Source organism: Balaenoptera borealis, assembly GCF_965194805.1.
Source record: "Balaenoptera borealis genome assembly, chromosome: 8".
Lineage (NCBI taxonomy): Eukaryota > Metazoa > Chordata > Mammalia > Artiodactyla > Balaenopteridae > Balaenoptera > Balaenoptera borealis.
In genome coordinates, this window is record NC_138865.1 from 30,896,685 (window position 1) to 30,914,425 (window position 17,741).

Genomic DNA, 17,741 nt, shown 5'->3' on the forward strand with positions numbered 1-17,741 from the left:
TCAGGAGGTGGACCGGGAGTCCCTCACCTTCCTTCCCTTCCTCCTGCTCTGCCGCAGCCTGTGCTCCCAGGATGTCCGGCCCCAGGGCCCAGCCCTCGCACCCGAAGCCACACAGATCCCAGTGGCCCCCGGAGCCCAAGGCGCCCAAGGAGATTCCCCCTGAGACTGTGAGGGAGTATGTGGACAGGATGGAGGCGCTGGTGGGGCCCGTCCACTCAGCCACAGGCAAGTCACCTGCAGAATGTGGAAAGGACGGAAATGAGCTGAAGCAGGAAGAGGACGACACCTACTTGGACCCGTGTCTCTTGAGCTACACTGACGAGCTGCGTTCCCGGGAACACTCTGTCACCAAGGTAGGCTGGGCCTGGAGCCTGGGGTCTACAAGATGCCAGGGCATGGAACTCTCAGCACCCAAGATCTGGGTTCTGCTCAGGCCGATGGGACTTAAGCTCAGCTCCTTGTTCCTGAGCCTGGTGTTAGGGGAGGTTTACGGAGATGTATGTGTGTATATGTTTGTGTCTGTGTGTATGCCTTTGTGTGTCTGTGTATGTGCATCTGTATATGTGCTCTTTTGTGTGTGACTGTGTATGTGCATGTTTGTGTGTGTGTGTGTGTGTGTGTGTGTGTGTGTGTGCTGACCATCCCCGCCTTGTGGAGGAGAGTGGGGGTGGGTCTCTGCTTTTCACTTTCCCTCCTGGTCTTCTTGTGTCACAGGCCACTCCTGGCCAAGGATGCTCACAGCCTCTTCTTTCTGTCCGAGGTGGAGGCAGCCATTCATCCTCGATTCCCGGCAGAATTGTTTTCCCCGGACCCACAGCTGGATGTCTTGGCCCTTGCTGAGGAGCTGAAGCAGGAGGAAGGACTCACCCCTGAAGAAGTGAGCCAGGGGAGGGAGAGGGACACTTAGGGAGCCAGGGGACCCCAGGGGAGGGGGGACCCCAGGTGATCCAGGGGACAGGGGAAACCAGGTGGCCCAGGGGAGCCAGAGGAGGGAGGGATCGCAGGTAGAACAGGGGAGACAAGGGACACCCAGGAAGACCAGGGCACGGAGGGACCCCAGTGAGCAGGGGAGAGGTAGGGCCCCAGAACAGGAGGCCCACATGGCTCTGTCCGTCCCTTCCCTGCCTCGGAGGCCTGGCATGGGGAAGGGCCCTCTCTGGGGTGGGTGCAGCGCAGGGTGATAGGAAGGAGAGGATGGGGAGCCGGGAGCGGAGGGAAGGACACACAGCTGGGAATAAGGTGCAGGAGGATGGCAGGAATGCCACCGTGTCTGTATTTGGAGTCTAGTCCTGGGGTCACCCGTCCCCTCCTCCCCCCCAGGGCCATTGTCCCACTGCCCAGTGCTCCTCCTCTCACACGTGCGCGTGGAGCCGTCACTGTCCTCCTCCCTCCTACCAGCTGGTGCAGAAACGACTCCTGGCCTTGAAAGAGGAGGAAGGTGGGCCGGCAGCCCCGAGCCACAGTGCACCCGGAATGGGCTCAAGTCCATCTGAGTCCCACGCCGGCCAAGGTGCCCAGAGGCACGACCAAGACCGCCATCGAGGAGTCAGTGATGAAGCCTGCCCACCAGAGATTGATGTTGAGGCTCTTCATAGGCCCATCCGAACAGACACTGGCCCGTTCGTGCTCAGAGTCTTTGTTCCCTCTCGAGGACGTCAGGCTGGCAAGGGAGGCTGGACCCCAGGCTTTCATCCTCAAGCTCCACCACCAGCTGCCCAGCTGGCCCCTATCATTCGCCCAGTGAACTCTGGGCCATGGCCACATGGCACTTCCAGGGAGGGCCGCCTGGCCACCAACCAGTCCAACGCCTCGCAGGATGGCTCCTCTAATCCCCAGAGAGAGTACAGTAACTTCCGACGTTGGCAGCACATCAAGCCCCTGGCCCGGAGACACTTTCACCTGAGTCCTGATGCAGAAGCTTTTTCCTGCTTTCTCATGTGAGTGAACGCTCAGGGGGTCCTGAGCTTATGGGAGCTTTTAGATAAAGAGGAACTGGGGATGGACTCGCACGTTAGCTTTCTAGGGATACTGGAAGGAAGGTGTGAGGGCGATGTCCATGCTATGAGAAGGCACATTGTCGGTCACAAGGGTGGGCCTGCCAGTCCGTGACATCAGGACTGAAATGTGCCCTATCTCAACTGGCCCCACCACCCTGTGAGTCTGGCCAGCTTGCTCTTCCATGATTCTCATGGTAATCTGGACTGAAGACTTGCAGTCAGAGAGGGTCGTGGTGTAAGGTGAGGAGCCAAGGAGTGGATGCCGCACTCTCCTGTGGTGCCGTGTCCTTCATACAGGACTTGAGCGTACATGGCCAGGGGAGGTCACTTCAGAGGAGGGGGAGGAGCGCGGGGCCCAGGAGGGCGCTTTATGCATGCCTCCACTTCGTTGTGGAGAATTCCACGAGGAACAGGGTGATGGTAGAGCTCTCCTAAGGGCGTGGGCTCTCTCCCACTAGACTTGTGAGCCTGGCAGGCATTTCCATCCTAAACCTCCGGTCCCTCGTAAAAAGGGGACAATTACACTTCACTCAGAGGACTGTGCAGAAGACGCCTTGGGCTAATCTATGAAGTGTTAGCAGATTGCTTGGCACATGCCATGCCTCATTGATGATAGTGATTTTTATTATGAAAATGTAGCCTTGAGGAGGAAAAGAGCTCCCCAAGGCACAATGTCCCAGCTCTAGCCTGGGAGTGGATGGTCATCCTTGAGTGAGTGTGAGGCGGTGACAGCAGTGGCCGGGAAGGCTTGTCTTTGCCCTCCCAGACACACGCCTCTCACCCTCCTGTTGCTCAGTCATTCTGGGTTGAGTGAAGTGTGGTCCACATGGGCGGGTGGGGTCAGGCAGGTGCGGGCTGGGCTGGGCCCGGAGACTGACCCCGAGGGCTTACAGCCCAGTGCTTCGATCCGTGGCCCGCCTGAATCCCTACATGCCGCTGGAGGAGGGACTGTGGAGGGCCGTGCAGGAATGGCGGCGCTTGAGCAACCTTGACCGGATGATCTACTACGAGAGGGTGGAAAAGTGAGTCAGCGTCCTGGGCCCAGGGGCTGCGTGGAGGGTGAGGCGAGTGGGTGAGGGCAGGGTCTGGCCGTGGGGGTGCTCATCAGAGAGGACAGAGGAGAAGGGCTGTCACCCAGCACAGGGTCCCCGCAGCCCAGGAGCCCTACTGTCCCCCAGAAACCCATCCCTCACCTTGAGAGTTTGAGACTTCTGTCCTTCCTCCACCAGGAGCTCTGCCCTCCCCTGATTTTGACCTACCCTTGCCTTGACATGAAGGTCTCAGGACGGGGCAGGGTGAAGCTGTGTGTCCAGTAGGGGTCCAACTCCGGCCATATGGGCTGGGCCGGGGAAAGAGCTCCACCCGCCAGCCTGCTGCTTCCTTAGTGGTGGGTGGCTGGCGGCCACTAACATAGATTTGGGACCACCTCTCCTCATGAAAAGTGCCCTGTGTGGGTACCCTGGCATCCCTGAAGAGGCTGGGGAAGCCAGCTGTCGTCGGCCCAAGGGTCTCCGGCCCTTCCAGTGTTTGCTCCATGGTAATCCCCTTGGTTTAAGAAAAAAAGCAAACAAACGAGCGCCTCTCAGAGGAAGGGAAGGCCTCTCCTCTAAGCTCAGCATCCACATCGTCCAGCCTCTCCTGCGCCCTGTCTCCAGGTCTATGTTCCAGGAGTCTCAGTCCTAGCCCAGGGTCCTGGATTCGGGCAAGGACCCCTGTGGGGAACACATGCCTGTTGCAGCCTCTGGCTGTCAGCCCTTCATGTGGTTCTGGATGGGGACGGGGGCATGAGGAGGGTGCCCCCTGGGTCAGCCATGTGTCCCGTTGACCTGGTTCAATTCAGCGACCTGGGTCTATGCTGTTGAATGCCCTCCAGTGCTGGTGAGGCAGGAAGGGTCCCAGATCTTGTTATCACTTCCAGGAGCAGCTCTCTGCTGTGGACAGCACCTCACAGGGCCTTGACGGCCCCAAGGCACATCCTCTCCCAGTGCCTCATTCTTGGCTGCCTTTGTTGGGCTCCAGAACCCAGGCCTTTTTCTCAGGGTGGCCTGTGCCTCCGTCACCCCCCAGGTTCATGGAATTTGCGGCCGAGGAGGAGACGCACATTCAGCATTTGCAGTGGATGCAGTGCGCGCAGGACCTGCCTCCTCCAGCCCCACCGAAGCTGGATCCTCGGGGGCCCCCAGCCCCGAAAGTGCGCCTTCAGCCAGGCACCCAGCTTCCCACTGGAGCTGAAGGCACAGGTAACAGGGCCTAGGCTTGGCCACCGTCCCCATGTGGATCCTTTTCCTTCAAGACAGGGGCATTGGTCTTTCAACCAAAACAGCCACCGAGGCGGGGGGTGGGGGGGTGGGGTCTCAGCTGCCCTTTGTCACTACGGGGTATTGACTTGGTCAGTTTTGTAACTCCTCTCACACCTCCCTGTCAAAGGACCCCACACTAAGTCTGCCTAAGAAGTGGGCTTGATGGGGAGACCCCTAGAAAATTGGAGGTTCCCCACTTCCTTACTTGTGACTCTCTTAGATGACCCCCTAACCTCCCCTCTCCAACTGTGCATGAGGCTTCAGATGGTCCTGACCCCTCCCACACCCACATCAACGTCCCCCAAACAATGCCCTCACCAACGTGCGCTCGGTGGTCAGGAGGTGGACCGGGAGTCCCTCACCTTCCTTCCCTTCCTCCTGCTCTGCCGCAGCCTGTGCTCCCAGGATGTCCGGCCCCAGGGCCCAGCCCTCGCACCCGAAGCCACACAGATCCCAGTGGCCCCCGGAGCCCAAGGCGCCCAAGGAGATTCCCCCTGAGACTGTGAGGGAGTATGTGGACAGGATGGAGGCGCTGGTGGGGCCCGTCCACTCAGCCACAGGCAAGTCACCTGCAGAATGTGGAAAGGACGGAAATGAGCTGAAGCAGGAAGAGGACGACACCTACTTGGACCCGTGTCTCTTGAGCTACACTGACGAGCTGCGTTCCCGGGAACACTCTGTCACCAAGGTAGGCTGGGCCTGGAGCCTGGGGTCTACAAGATGCCAGGGCATGGAACTCTCAGCACCCAAGATCTGGGTTCTGCTCAGGCCGATGGGACTTAAGCTCAGCTCCTTGTTCCTGAGCCTGGTGTTAGGGGAGGTTTACGGAGATGTATGTGTGTATATGTTTGTGTCTGTGTGTATGCCTTTGTGTGTCTGTGTATGTGCATCTGTATATGTGCTCTTTTGTGTGTGACTGTGTATGTGCATGTTTGTGTGTGTGTGTGTGTGTGTGTGTGTGTGTGTGCTGACCATCCCCGCCTTGTGGAGGAGAGTGGGGGTGGGTCTCTGCTTTTCACTTTCCCTCCTGGTCTTCTTGTGTCACAGGCCACTCCTGGCCAAGGATGCTCACAGCCTCTTCTTTCTGTCCGAGGTGGAGGCAGCCATTCATCCTCGATTCCCGGCAGAATTGTTTTCCCCGGACCCACAGCTGGATGTCTTGGCCCTTGCTGAGGAGCTGAAGCAGGAGGAAGGACTCACCCCTGAAGAAGTGAGCCAGGGGAGGGAGAGGGACACTTAGGGAGCCAGGGGACCCCAGGGGAGGGGGGACCCCAGGTGATCCAGGGGACAGGGGAAACCAGGTGGCCCAGGGGAGCCAGAGGAGGGAGGGATCGCAGGTAGAACAGGGGAGACAAGGGACACCCAGGAAGACCAGGGCACGGAGGGACCCCAGTGAGCAGGGGAGAGGTAGGGCCCCAGAACAGGAGGCCCACATGGCTCTGTCCGTCCCTTCCCTGCCTCGGAGGCCTGGCATGGGGAAGGGCCCTCTCTGGGGTGGGTGCAGCGCAGGGTGATAGGAAGGAGAGGATGGGGAGCCGGGAGCGGAGGGAAGGACACACAGCTGGGAATAAGGTGCAGGAGGATGGCAGGCATGCCACCGTGTCTGTATTTGGAGTCTAGTCCTGGGGTCACCCGTCCCCTCCTCCCCCCCAGGGCCATTGTCCCACTGCCCAGTGCTCCTCCTCTCACACGTGCGCGTGGAGCCGTCACTGTCCTCCTCCCTCCTACCAGCTGGTGCAGAAACAACTCCTGGCCTTGAAAGAGGAGGAAGGTGGGCCGGCAGCCCCGAGCCACAGTGCACCCGGAATGGGCTCAAGTCCATCTGAGTCCCACGCCAGCCAAGGTGCCCAGAGGCACGACCAAGACCGCCATCGAGGGGTCAGTGATGAAGCCTGCCCACCAGAGATTGATTTTGAGGCTCTTCATAGGCCCATCCGAGCAGACACTGGCCCGTTCGGGCCCAAAGTCTTTGTTCCCTCTCGAGGACGTCAGGAGGTCTCTCCATTCCGGGCCGGAAGGCCCTCCCCTCCCCAGGGTCAAAGGCGCACTGGCCCTCTACTGGGACCCAGGGATGCGTCTGTTCTCAGAGAGGCTTCTCCTGTTCCGGAGGCCCGAGGCCCCAGGGACGCGTCCAGTGAGAACGAGGAGGCGCTCCCCAGCCTGGCCTCCCTCTTGGCCTCTCCGCAGAGCCTGCCGCCTTGCGGGCTGTCCCAGACTCCTGCCCCTGCCTCAGGCCTGGCCTCCCCTGGAGGTTGGGGGGCCCAGAGTGCTCCCCAGGCCCCCTCCCCTCAGAGAAGAGGCCCCAGCCCAGCTCCACCAGCTGCTCCCAAGTCGAGGAAGCGGGCTCTGTGTGGGCGCCCAGCCGCTGCTGAGAAGCTGCCCATCCCCGGGGCTGGCCACGGGGTCTCTGCGAGGCCAGCCTTGGCTCTGGGGCTGGCTCGCCCCTCACAGCCGAGAAAGAGAAAGCGTGACCCGTTTGTCACAGGGAAGAGGAGGAAGAAGAGGAAGCACTGCAGCCAGTAGGGAACAGCCGGGCCGGCCCTCCAGGGCGAGCCCCCCAGGGCGGCCCCCAGGGGAGCCTAGGGGCTCCTCCTCACCCCAGAGCTGATCCTGGGATTGTGGGGGGTTAGGGAGGTGGGGGAGGTGGGTGTGGGCAGGACCTTTGGAGTGATGTATGAAAATTGTGAATAAAGATAGTTTTGGTGGGAAATGCTCTCAGGCCACTGTCATCTTCTTCGTGTGGAGCTGCTCCACAGAGAGCGATCCTGAGAGGAAGGAAGGGTGAGGGAGGTCACAGGAGCTATGGATCTACAGGTGGCCAAACCTTTCCTCCACATAGACAAGGACTCCTCAGGCTGCCCCTGGGAACACATAGCTCTCACTTTCCCCAGGGACCCCCTCACCATCCGCTTCTCTAAAGCCTGCTTGGCTAGGGGCCTTCTGGGGCATCTGTAGCATCTTCTGCATCCCTGAACCGTCTGGGGAGGGAGAGCTGCTTTTGTGCCTCTCAGCCCTCTGGACACTAACCAGTTTCTAGGACGGAGCCTGGAGACGGCCCTTGTCTTTATGGAGCTGCTCTCTGCTTCCCTGAAGTGGCCAGGCGATGGCGCTGGGGTGACCCTCCGCTCATCCAGGGTTTCCTGTGTGGGTGGCCTGACCAGACAGGAAAAGTCTTGGCCATGGGGACAGGACTGTCTGCCTCGTCATAGCGGGAGCGTTCTCTAGTCCCACTGGGATTATTGCAATGTGGAGAGTGGTTGAGGCAGCTACCTCTTAATCCCAGTGAGGATGCAACGAGGGGAATGGGCGCGGGGAAATTCATGGGGCACCTGTTACAGGTGTGTCTAAGGGAAACGACAGTTGGGCCCCTTTGTGGAACTTGTGGGATTTCTGTGCAGCAGCATCTCTTTCAACTGAGGGAGGAGGACCCATCTGGCTGTGGCTGTGGGGACTGGCCTTAGGGGCCTAGGGGTGTGCAAAGACACCCCAGAACTACTGTCCCTTCCCTTTCCACCCATGGCTGGACATGTGTGTGTATTGGTATCAACACTGATTTGTATTCCCATAGAAAACAGTTCCTCCTGACAAACTATGACTGTGTTTCACAAGAACAGCTTGCTCACAGGGGCAGCAGGGGTGGGGGAGAGGTGTCTGCGGCCCCAGATCTGGGTGGGAGCTGGGATCCATGCTGAGGAGTGTGGAGGCCTCAGTCACCGTCCTGCGGTTGCCGGCAGAGACTTCGAATCATCAGAGCAGGGGAAATGACCCGCTCATAAGGGTGAGACGAGCAAACAATGAGGGGCAGGGAGCAGACCCCTGCTGTCTCCCTGAACTGCCCCCCCTCGCAGCCTGCTTAGCCCCCGTCATGGCCTGTGCTGGCCCACCTCTGAAGCCCCTTCCTCCTAATGCACTCAGATGCTCTGATCCTTTGTGGACCCGCCCTGGGCCTCACCCCCCCCTTCCCTGATGGCCAAAGCCTCTTCTCCCGGTTCTGAGTTCTGACTCCTTCCCCAGGACCCAGGCGGGGGTTGGGACAGCAGAGACTCCCTAATTCTCCCTCCTCCTCCCTGAGATCTTGACAATCACCTTTGTATGTTTCTATGATTTTAACTACTGTAGATACTTCATGTGAGTGGCTATGATATGTCCTTTGATGAGTGGCTTATTTCACTTAGCATAATGTCTTAGAGGTTTATCCATGTTGTAGCATGAGACATGGTTTCCTTTTATTTCAAGGAAGGAAATATTTCCTTGTGTTTTTAGACCCGCATTATCCCTTCATCTGTTGATGGACACTTGGGTTTCTTCACGTCTTGGGTATTTTGGATAATGCTACGAAGAATGTGGGTGTGCAAATATCTCTTTGAGATCCTGCTTTGAATTCTTTCGGATACATACCCAGAAGTGGGACTGCTGGATCACATGGTAGTTATAGTTTTAATTTTTTGAGGAAACTTCATATTGTTTTCCGTAAGGGTTGTCCCATTTTACACCTCTCACCAACAATGAGAAAGATAGCCACCATCAAGAAGTTGGTATATATCCATCTTATAAAAATGTTTATGCTTTTAGCAGAGCTGTAGATAATCAAAATTATGTATAATAACAATATTTTTGGTTATATATGGTGTCATGTAAATCATATTGCCTTTGGCTTCTTCTTTCAACATTCTTACTTTAAGAAAAATGGATATATTAGATGTTCTTTAATTTTTTAATTATTTATAATTTTGCATTGTATGCATACATTAAAAATAATTTATCAGTTCCCTTGTTGGTGAACTTTTATAAATTATAATGTGACAGGGTAATCAGTTCCAGAGGAAAAGTTTTTCCTTTCAGAACTTTGAGTATTTATTCCATCGAATATGGCTTTTGTTACTGTTTTTTTCAAATTATGCCATCAATACACCCTTTCATGGTGGGTGATCAGTTTCCTTGCTAATTGTTTTTTGGAAGACTGTCTGTTGTCTTTTGTGTTCTCCAGTTTCTTGACGTGTGATTAGTTTCAGGTTAAAAAAATGTATCCTCCATGTGATCTATTTTGCTTCATTCACTGATAATACACATTCTTCATCTCATCTAGAACATAATATTATCTTTTTCATATGTTACTTCTACTCATTCTCTCCTGTCTCTACTTCTAGAACCCTGGATATATGTATATTAGACCATCTTATATATTCTCTGTGTCTTCATCAGCTTGGACGGCTATAACAAAATGCCATAGACCTGGTGGCTTGAAAAACAGATGGTAATTTCTTAACAGTTCTGAAGGTTGGAAGTCCAAGATCAAGGTGCCATATTCAGGTCCTGGTGAGAGCTCTCTTCCTCCTTTTCAGATGGTTGTCTTCTTACCGCGTCCTCACGTGGCAGAAAGAGGGATCTCTCTTGTGTCTTTTCTTTTAAGGGCACTAAACCCATTATGAAAGCTCCATTCCCATGCCCTAATTACCTCCCAAAGGCCCTATCCCCAAATACATTGAAGGGTAGGGCTTCAACATAAGAATTGGTGGGGGGGCTATACGTCCATAGCATTCTGCCCCTGGTACCCAAAATTCGTGTCCTTATTGTATGCAAAATACATTCATTCTATCCCAACAGCCTCAAAAGCCTTAACTCATTCCAACATCAACTGTAAAATTTAAAGTCCAAAGTCTGATCTAAACACCATCTAAATCACATATGGGTGAGACTGGAGGTACTATTCATCCTGAGGCAAAGTTCCTCTGTAGCTGTAAATCTGTGACCCAAACAAGTTAAGTGTTTCCAAATACGATGCTGGGACTGGCATAGAATAGACAGCCCTACTCCAAAAGGCAGAAATAGGAAAGAAGGAAGGGGTGACAGTTTCCAAGCTAGTCCAAAGCCTAGCAAGGCCAATCCCATTAGATCTTAAGGAACGAGAATAACCCTCTTTAGTTTGATGCTTTGCCCTCCAGGCCCGCTGGGGTGGCAACATCATCCCCACAGCTCGGTGGGGCAGCCCCACTCCTTCAGCTTGGTGGGGTGCCACCCACACTGCAGCTCTCTGTAGGGCCTCCACCTACACCATGACTCTCTGTGAGGGCGACAATCTCACACTTTGAAACTGAGGCCCCCTGGGCCTGTGGTGGGATTGACAGACCCGATGACCTCGGAATCACCTTTGGGGTCCTTCTTCCCTTTTCGTCAAGAGGAGTACACATTCACAGCCAAATGGCTCTAGTCTCCCATTCTGTAGAATCCAAGAATTCTGACAGCCTTCCTCATTCTGCCTGGCTTTCTCTGTCCCCTTTAGTTCAAACTGGCAGTGTCCCTTCTCTACTCCTGGCCTCTGCTGAGATGACTAATTAAATTAATATCACACCTATGATCTCTTCTTCAAAGGGTTGCTCAGCTGCACCCTTAGAGTTTCTTCAGAACAAGCTTTCTCACTTTCAAATATGGATAGGCTGAGAAGTTTCCAAATCTCTAAGTTCTGATTTCTTTTTGCTTAACAATTTGGTCTTCAATTTATCTTTCTCCTGATGTGTTTTACTAGGAGCGGTGATGAGGAACCAAGCTACGTCTTCCAAACTTTGTTCAGAGATCTCCTCAGATGAATATTCAATTTCATCACTTACAAGGTCTACCTTCCCCAAAACGCCAGAACACAGTTCAGTCAAGTTCTTTGCCACTTTATAATAAGAATTGCCTCTCCTCCAATTTCTAATAATGTGTTCCTCATTTCTGTTGGAGACCTCACCAGAATAGCATCTAACGTCCATATTTCTATCTGTTCATGATTATTTCTGTATTCTCTACAAAGATGGAGACTTTCTCTCCAGTGTGCCTCTTTGCTTTCTGAGCCATCACCAGAATCACTTTTAATAGGTATAGGCTGAAAGGACTTTATGGCGATTTCAGCTCTTTTTTAGCATGCACTTCAAATCTCTTTCAGCCTTTACCTACTATCCAATTCCATGGCCACTTCCACATATTTAGGTATTTGCTACTTCTTGGTACTAAAATATGTCTTAGCTCAAAGGGCTATAACAAACTACCACAGATTGGGTGGCTTAAACAAAAGACGTATATTTCTCACAGTTCTGGAGGCTGCAAAGTCCAAAATCAAGCCACCAGCAGACTCTAGGTCCATAGATTTCTCATTCATAATTTCTGACCGTTTCTTTTCTGTGCTACATTTTAGCTAATTTTTCACATCTATCATCCGTGTCATCCACTTCCTCTTTATCAGTATCTGATCTAACTTTTTCCCACTCCCTTTGATATACAGATGTGTGATGTTTGTATGTTGAATTTCATCATCCGCTATAAAATATTCAATTTCAATGGTCAAGATTTACTAACATCAATCATTTTTACTGTTGAAGACAGAACATTCTTAACTGGAACTGGCACTGTTAATACAAGTGTATGATAGTGAATACAAGCCCAACTAGTACAGTTTGCTGCTACTCCTTGATTTGGGTTAAGGTGCCAGCACTTCTGCCACCTTTGCTTTTGCACCATCAGTACCTATGTCAACACAATTGTTCCAGAGTAAATCATGAGATTAAAAAAGTTTCACCAACAGTTTGAATATTACAGCATCATGTTGTTTGTGATCAAGCGTGAAGATCGTCAATATTATCTAGTGCTAGTACTAGACAAATTCAAGGAAAACGGCAAACCCAGTCACTGTTTGTTTCCTTTTCCATGTGAAAAGCTGTAAGCAACATGTTTTCGCCCTTTAAAGGGCTCCTATGTCTCTGTTTAAAATATTCCATTCCTCTCTCTCTGTTTTCAAATTCATTAATTGACTTATTTGTTTTTAGCTGCGTTGGGTCTTCGTTGCTGTGCGCAGGCTTTCTCTAGTCGCGGTGAGCAGGCTTCTCATTGCGGTGGCTTCTCTTGTTGCGGAGCACGGGCTCTAGGCGCGCGGGCGTCAGTAGTCGTGGCACACGGGCTCAGTAGTCGTAGTTCGTGGGCTCTAGAGCGCAGGCTCAGTAATTGTGGAGCACGGGCTTAGTTGCTCGGCGGCATGTGGGATCTTCCCAGACCAGGGATCAAACCCATGTCCCCTGCATTGGCAGGCGAATTCCCAACCACTGCGCCACCAGGCAAGTCCCAATTCCTCTCTCTTTAAACATAAAGTGATTGGACTTAAAGCAGTGCTTAAAGTTTACCGGTACTATAATCCTTGTTCAAAATTGCTCTGTGGCATAAGCCACAATGCAGTGAATTGTTGACACCTCCAAATCCCAGGGAGGCCCCTGAGTGCTCTCTCAGGAGGAAATTGAGGTCAGGTGTATCTGATGGCCTGTGTGCTCTCTGTGCTCCTGGTGATATGTGGGGGCTTTCAAGTGAGTGCAGTGGGTAGACTCATGGACTCTTAGTCTTGGCTGGGGGAGACAGCACTGTCGGGTTTATGTTTCCACATTTGCCTCCTTTTGTGTTGCCTTTCTCCCAGTTGCATTTAGCCTGATGAGAGGGAAGGAGGAGATGTCGGTAGCTGGGCAGGTGGTTCTCCAGGAGCAAATGTCAGGGACGGTTGTGTGGGCAAGATCCCTAGGCCCCGTCCTGGCAATCTTGCTGTGCACTGAGCAGTCCAGATGAATCGGGTCCTGGACCAGAAATCCATGAATCTTTTGGCAATCTGGGCAAAATTTGGGATCTGAGGATGGGCTCAGAAATTTCAGCAAGGATTTGGCGGTATCTCACCCTCGGGCTGTTTAAGAGCCCCTGGATTTGAATGGCATGAAGCACCAGAGAGCCTTTGATCACATTCTACACAGCTGTCCTGTGTGTGGCCCTCCAGCAGCAAACCTTCTCTGCTGTGACCTCAGGGCAGGCCCCATTCCCCCCCACCCCCACCCCGAGACTCCTGCCCTGTGAAACATGAGGGTGTAACGCAGGCTGCTTGTCAGTGCTGGGCTCCTGGCTTGCCTGACGCAAAGGATGGAGCATCTGTTCACCTTGTGCTGGTGCCCTTCCCAGAATCAATGGGCTCACAGCCCAGACATTTATGCTGATTCTGGGGGCAGCTGTGCCCTGAGAAGCCATGTCTTGTCACTTGGCCCAGGGAGCACCTCCGCAACAGACCCCACTTATCATATGGGCCTCCTGCTCTTGTGCCCTCTTGTTTTGTTCTGAGGCAGGTGGTTGTGATGGCCAGTACTGTGGGGTCTTGTGATCTCAGAGCAGACACTGGAGGTTGACTGACCCCACAGAGGTGGACAAGGATGTGGGCTCAGGCGATGGGTCCTTTCTTGGGTTTCTGCCTCTCCTCCCTGCCTCCTGACCCTTGCTCTCAAAAGCTCACCTTTCTGTTGTAGTTGCCTCACCAGGGGGCAGTGACGGGCTTTGCCCCGCTGAACTATACCCTCGGGGTAGGTGGCCACAGCCTGGCTTGTCACACACTGGGGAAATCCTACACTGGGGAAGTCAGGATTGTGCCTTGCTGGGCTTGGAACCCAGGTAGAAAGGTAGATGGTGTGGGTCTGAGGGACTGATGCCCCAGCCCCAGGGCAGGTGACTTCTCCTGGGAGAGGTTGCCCATGGCCCCCTTTGGCCCCTCGACCCTGCAGAGGTGCTGATACACGCCCCCTGCAGGCCACAGCCTCTGTGCATAGGATCTGCCCCAGTATCACATGAGAAGCCGGGGCCAGGAGCCTCGCTCTCTCTGAGAGCAGCTGGTCATCCCACACTGAGGGGCGTCTTCTCGGACACAGGGCACATAGCTGACCTGCAACTGACATATGGACTCTTCCCTGGGCTTTACCCCTGAATTTACCTCCATTCTTGTCTCCTGTCTCACGGCCCCTGCCTTTTCCCCCAGACACCGGAGATCTCCAGGCTTGGGTGGAGTATGGCATGTTGTCAAGCTCAGTGGTGTCCACCTCACCAGCCCACTGGAATCAAGCCCCAGGGAGCCTTTGAGAGAGCAAGACCAAGGACTTTAAGAAGACTACGGTTAATGTTAAGGAGCAGAGATTGTAAGATGAGGAATTTCACTAGTGTTTTTCAATCCGTAAGAAGAAGGAAATAGAAATTGCAGAATTGAAACTTGCACAGACATCAAGAAATAATAGTTTACAGGCCTCAAGAAATAGTAGTTTAACAAATGCCCCATTCACAGAATCAAGGAAATGAGCACCATCCACAGGGTGTGCAAAGGAGGTGCCTAATCCCAGGAGCAGCATGGCCACGGCTCGGCTGAGAGCAAGTCATGTGCTGGGCAAGCTTTTGTATGTAATGTTCACCAAAGGGAACCTTGGCCAGTGATACCAGGGAAAGGCTATCATGGTGAAGGCCCACTCATCTCCACCACCCTCAACTTGAATCAAAGTATTGGCTGAAGAAACAGACTTGACAGAGACTTTGGCCACCTGGCCTGGGTTCTCCCTACAAAATGTCATGTTCCTCCAAGAACAGGGCAAGGAGTCACAGTTGTCCGAATCACAGACGGCATATCTTAACGGTACAGCTATTACAAAGTTGCACCTTTGTTTGAAGGGAATTGTTAAGTGGTGGGTAGGGAGTGATGTGTTCCAGGGAGGATTTGGGCCCTCTGGCTTGCAGGTGACCCTCTTATCAGACAGGGCAATTCTGCCAATAACTCATCACTGCCTTCATTCCTCAGGTGGTAGGGATACAAAGGGATTAAAAGGGGTGCGGGCAGAGGACAGCCCTCACTGACAGCACAGAGCCATCACCTACTGTCTCAACTCCTCTGCCCATATAGCCACCGAGGGTGCCAGCTGCTTGCGTTCACAGCAGCTGTTGATAGCACACCATCATCCAAGGAGTTCTTGACCACCAACTTTGCACTACTCAGCAGCATAATGGAGAAATCAAGGATGGTCCATGGAAATAGCTAAGGGTCTTGTTTTAGGGCCAACGAGCTTATTCTGCAATATGTGCTTCTTAGTTAATTGGGGTTCGAATGTCCTTTCTTGTATGAAATGATGTTGATAATGTTTGAAAAATAAAAGGTTGGCCACCCCATGAGAAACTATGCTTTTATCTGAGTGGGGTTGGGGAGCAAGAGGGAGTAATGAAAATTTTGGTTGTTGAAGTAGTGACAGGGCAGGGCTAACTTGTTCAAGACTGCCTCCCTGCAGGAGGAAGGCCGGCCTTCCTCAAGACTTCATGGACACTACCCATAGCCAGGGCTTACGGCTGTCACAGCTGGTGACTCAGCCATGGGTCTACTGAGCAATACAGCTGCAACCGCAGCTTGGCTCAGCCCTGACCAGCAGGAGAGAGGCTGGGCCTCCCTCAGCCTGACTGCTCGTTCCATGGAGAGGGACTGGACCTAGGTCCTGTGTGTCCCAGTGCTGGTCCTAGTTCCTGCCCACACGGGACCTGGGCTTCCCTGATTCTGCAATATAAACACCAGAGCCCAAAGTTTGGGTCCCTCTCCTGGACCCTGGATCCCTACTGGATCCCTGTGTGCTGGCCCAGAACAAAGTGTGCAGTGGGGACCCACAAACTCCCCACTATTCCTGTGACTGTGAACTGCCCCTGATAAACATGGCTCCAGCAGCCAGGGTTACATATTTTTAGGGAACTCTCTTATGGTTACAAGGGCAAAAGACTGAGAACTACTATGTAAAACTAATATTTGAAAACTTCACTCCAGTGATATTTGAAGAACCTCTATAAAATAACTAAACAAACATAATTGCATTTTATTCCACTGTGTCCAAAGTCTAAGCTTTAAATTGTATAAAAATGAGAACGAGAAGTAGAATGCCTCCAAACATTTGGAAATTAAGATGCACACTTCTAAATAATCCATGGTTAAAGAGGAATTTCAAGGAAAAATTTTAAGATAAATAGAACTGAGTGAAAATGAAAATACAACACATAAAATGTGGAAGGATCCAGAGAAAACATTATTAAGAGGGAAACGAATGGCACTAAATGCTTATAATAGAAAAGAGGGAAGGTCTCAGATCAATAATCTAAGCTTTCACACACGGAAACGGGAAAAAAATTGCACAATAAAATCAACACATGAAGAAGGCAGCAAATAACAATACACTCTGATCAACTGGAGTCTATTCTCGGAACACAAGCTTGGTTTACTATTCAAAAATCATCAGCGTAATTTGCCATATTAATAGATTGAAGAAGAAACTCTACCTGGCCACATCAATTAATGAAGAAAAAGCATTTGATGAACTTCAACACACATTCATGTCAGAAACTCTCAGGAATAGAAGGGCTCTACTTCAACCCAGTAAAGAATATCTACAAAAAACCGACAGTGAACATCATACTTCATGGTGAGAGAATGAATGTTTTCCTCCTAAATTCAAAAGAAGGCCAGAATGTCCTCTTTCATCTCTCCTTTTCAACTTAGTACTGTAGGTACTAGCCAGTGCAGCATGGCAAGAAAAAGAAAGAAAGACACACAGATTAGAAAGGAAGAAATATTACTGTCCATACTCATGGATAGCATGACTGTCTGCATAGAAAATCCCAAGAAATCTCTAAGAAGCAATTAATAAGTGGCAATTACTTTAACAAAGTCTCAGGATACAAGATCAACACAAAAACATTAGTCATATTTCCAAATATTAACAATGAACAACTGGAAACCAAAACTAAAAACACAATGCCGGGGCTTCCCTGGTGGCGCAGTGGTTGAGAATCTGCCTGCCAATGCAGGGGACACGGGTTTGAGCCCTGGTCTGGGAAGATCCCACATGCCGTGGAGCGACTAGGCCCGTTAGCCACAACTACTGAGCCTGTGCGTCTGGAGCCTGTGCTCCGCAACAAGAGAGGCTGTGACAGTGAGAGGCCCGTGCACCACGATGAAGAGTGGCCCCCACTCGCCACAACTAGAGAAAGCCCTCGCACAGAAACGAAGACCCAACACAGACAAAAGTAAAAAAAGAAAAATTAAAAAAAAACAAAACAACACAATGCCATACACAATGCTTCCAAAACATGAAATATTTGATTATAAATATTTTAATAGAGGATCTGTATGATACAACCAAACAAGACCTAAATCAATGGAGAGACATATCACATTCATGGATTGGAAGACTCAACATAATAAAAGGTCAACTTCCAACAGAATTTTTTTGTCAACATGGACAAGTTTATTCTAAAATGTATGAACAAAAGGTAAAGGCAAAGGAACCAGAATAAGTAAAACAATTTTGAGAAAGTAGAATATAGTTAGAGGATATTAAGACCTACTGTAAAGCTATAAGTAAGACAGTGTGGTATTGGTGGAAGGATAGATACATGGTTCAATGAATAGGATAGAGAATACAGAAATAGACACATGCCAATACAACAAACTGGTTTTTTTTTACATAAGTTAAAAAGCGATATAAAAAGCAAAATCTCTAGTCCTTATAATAACCCTAAAAGGAACACAAATCTGTTAAATGACTAAGCAAGACCATACAGTTAGTGGCAGCACCAGAATCAGAACACAGGTCTACCTACTCTTGCT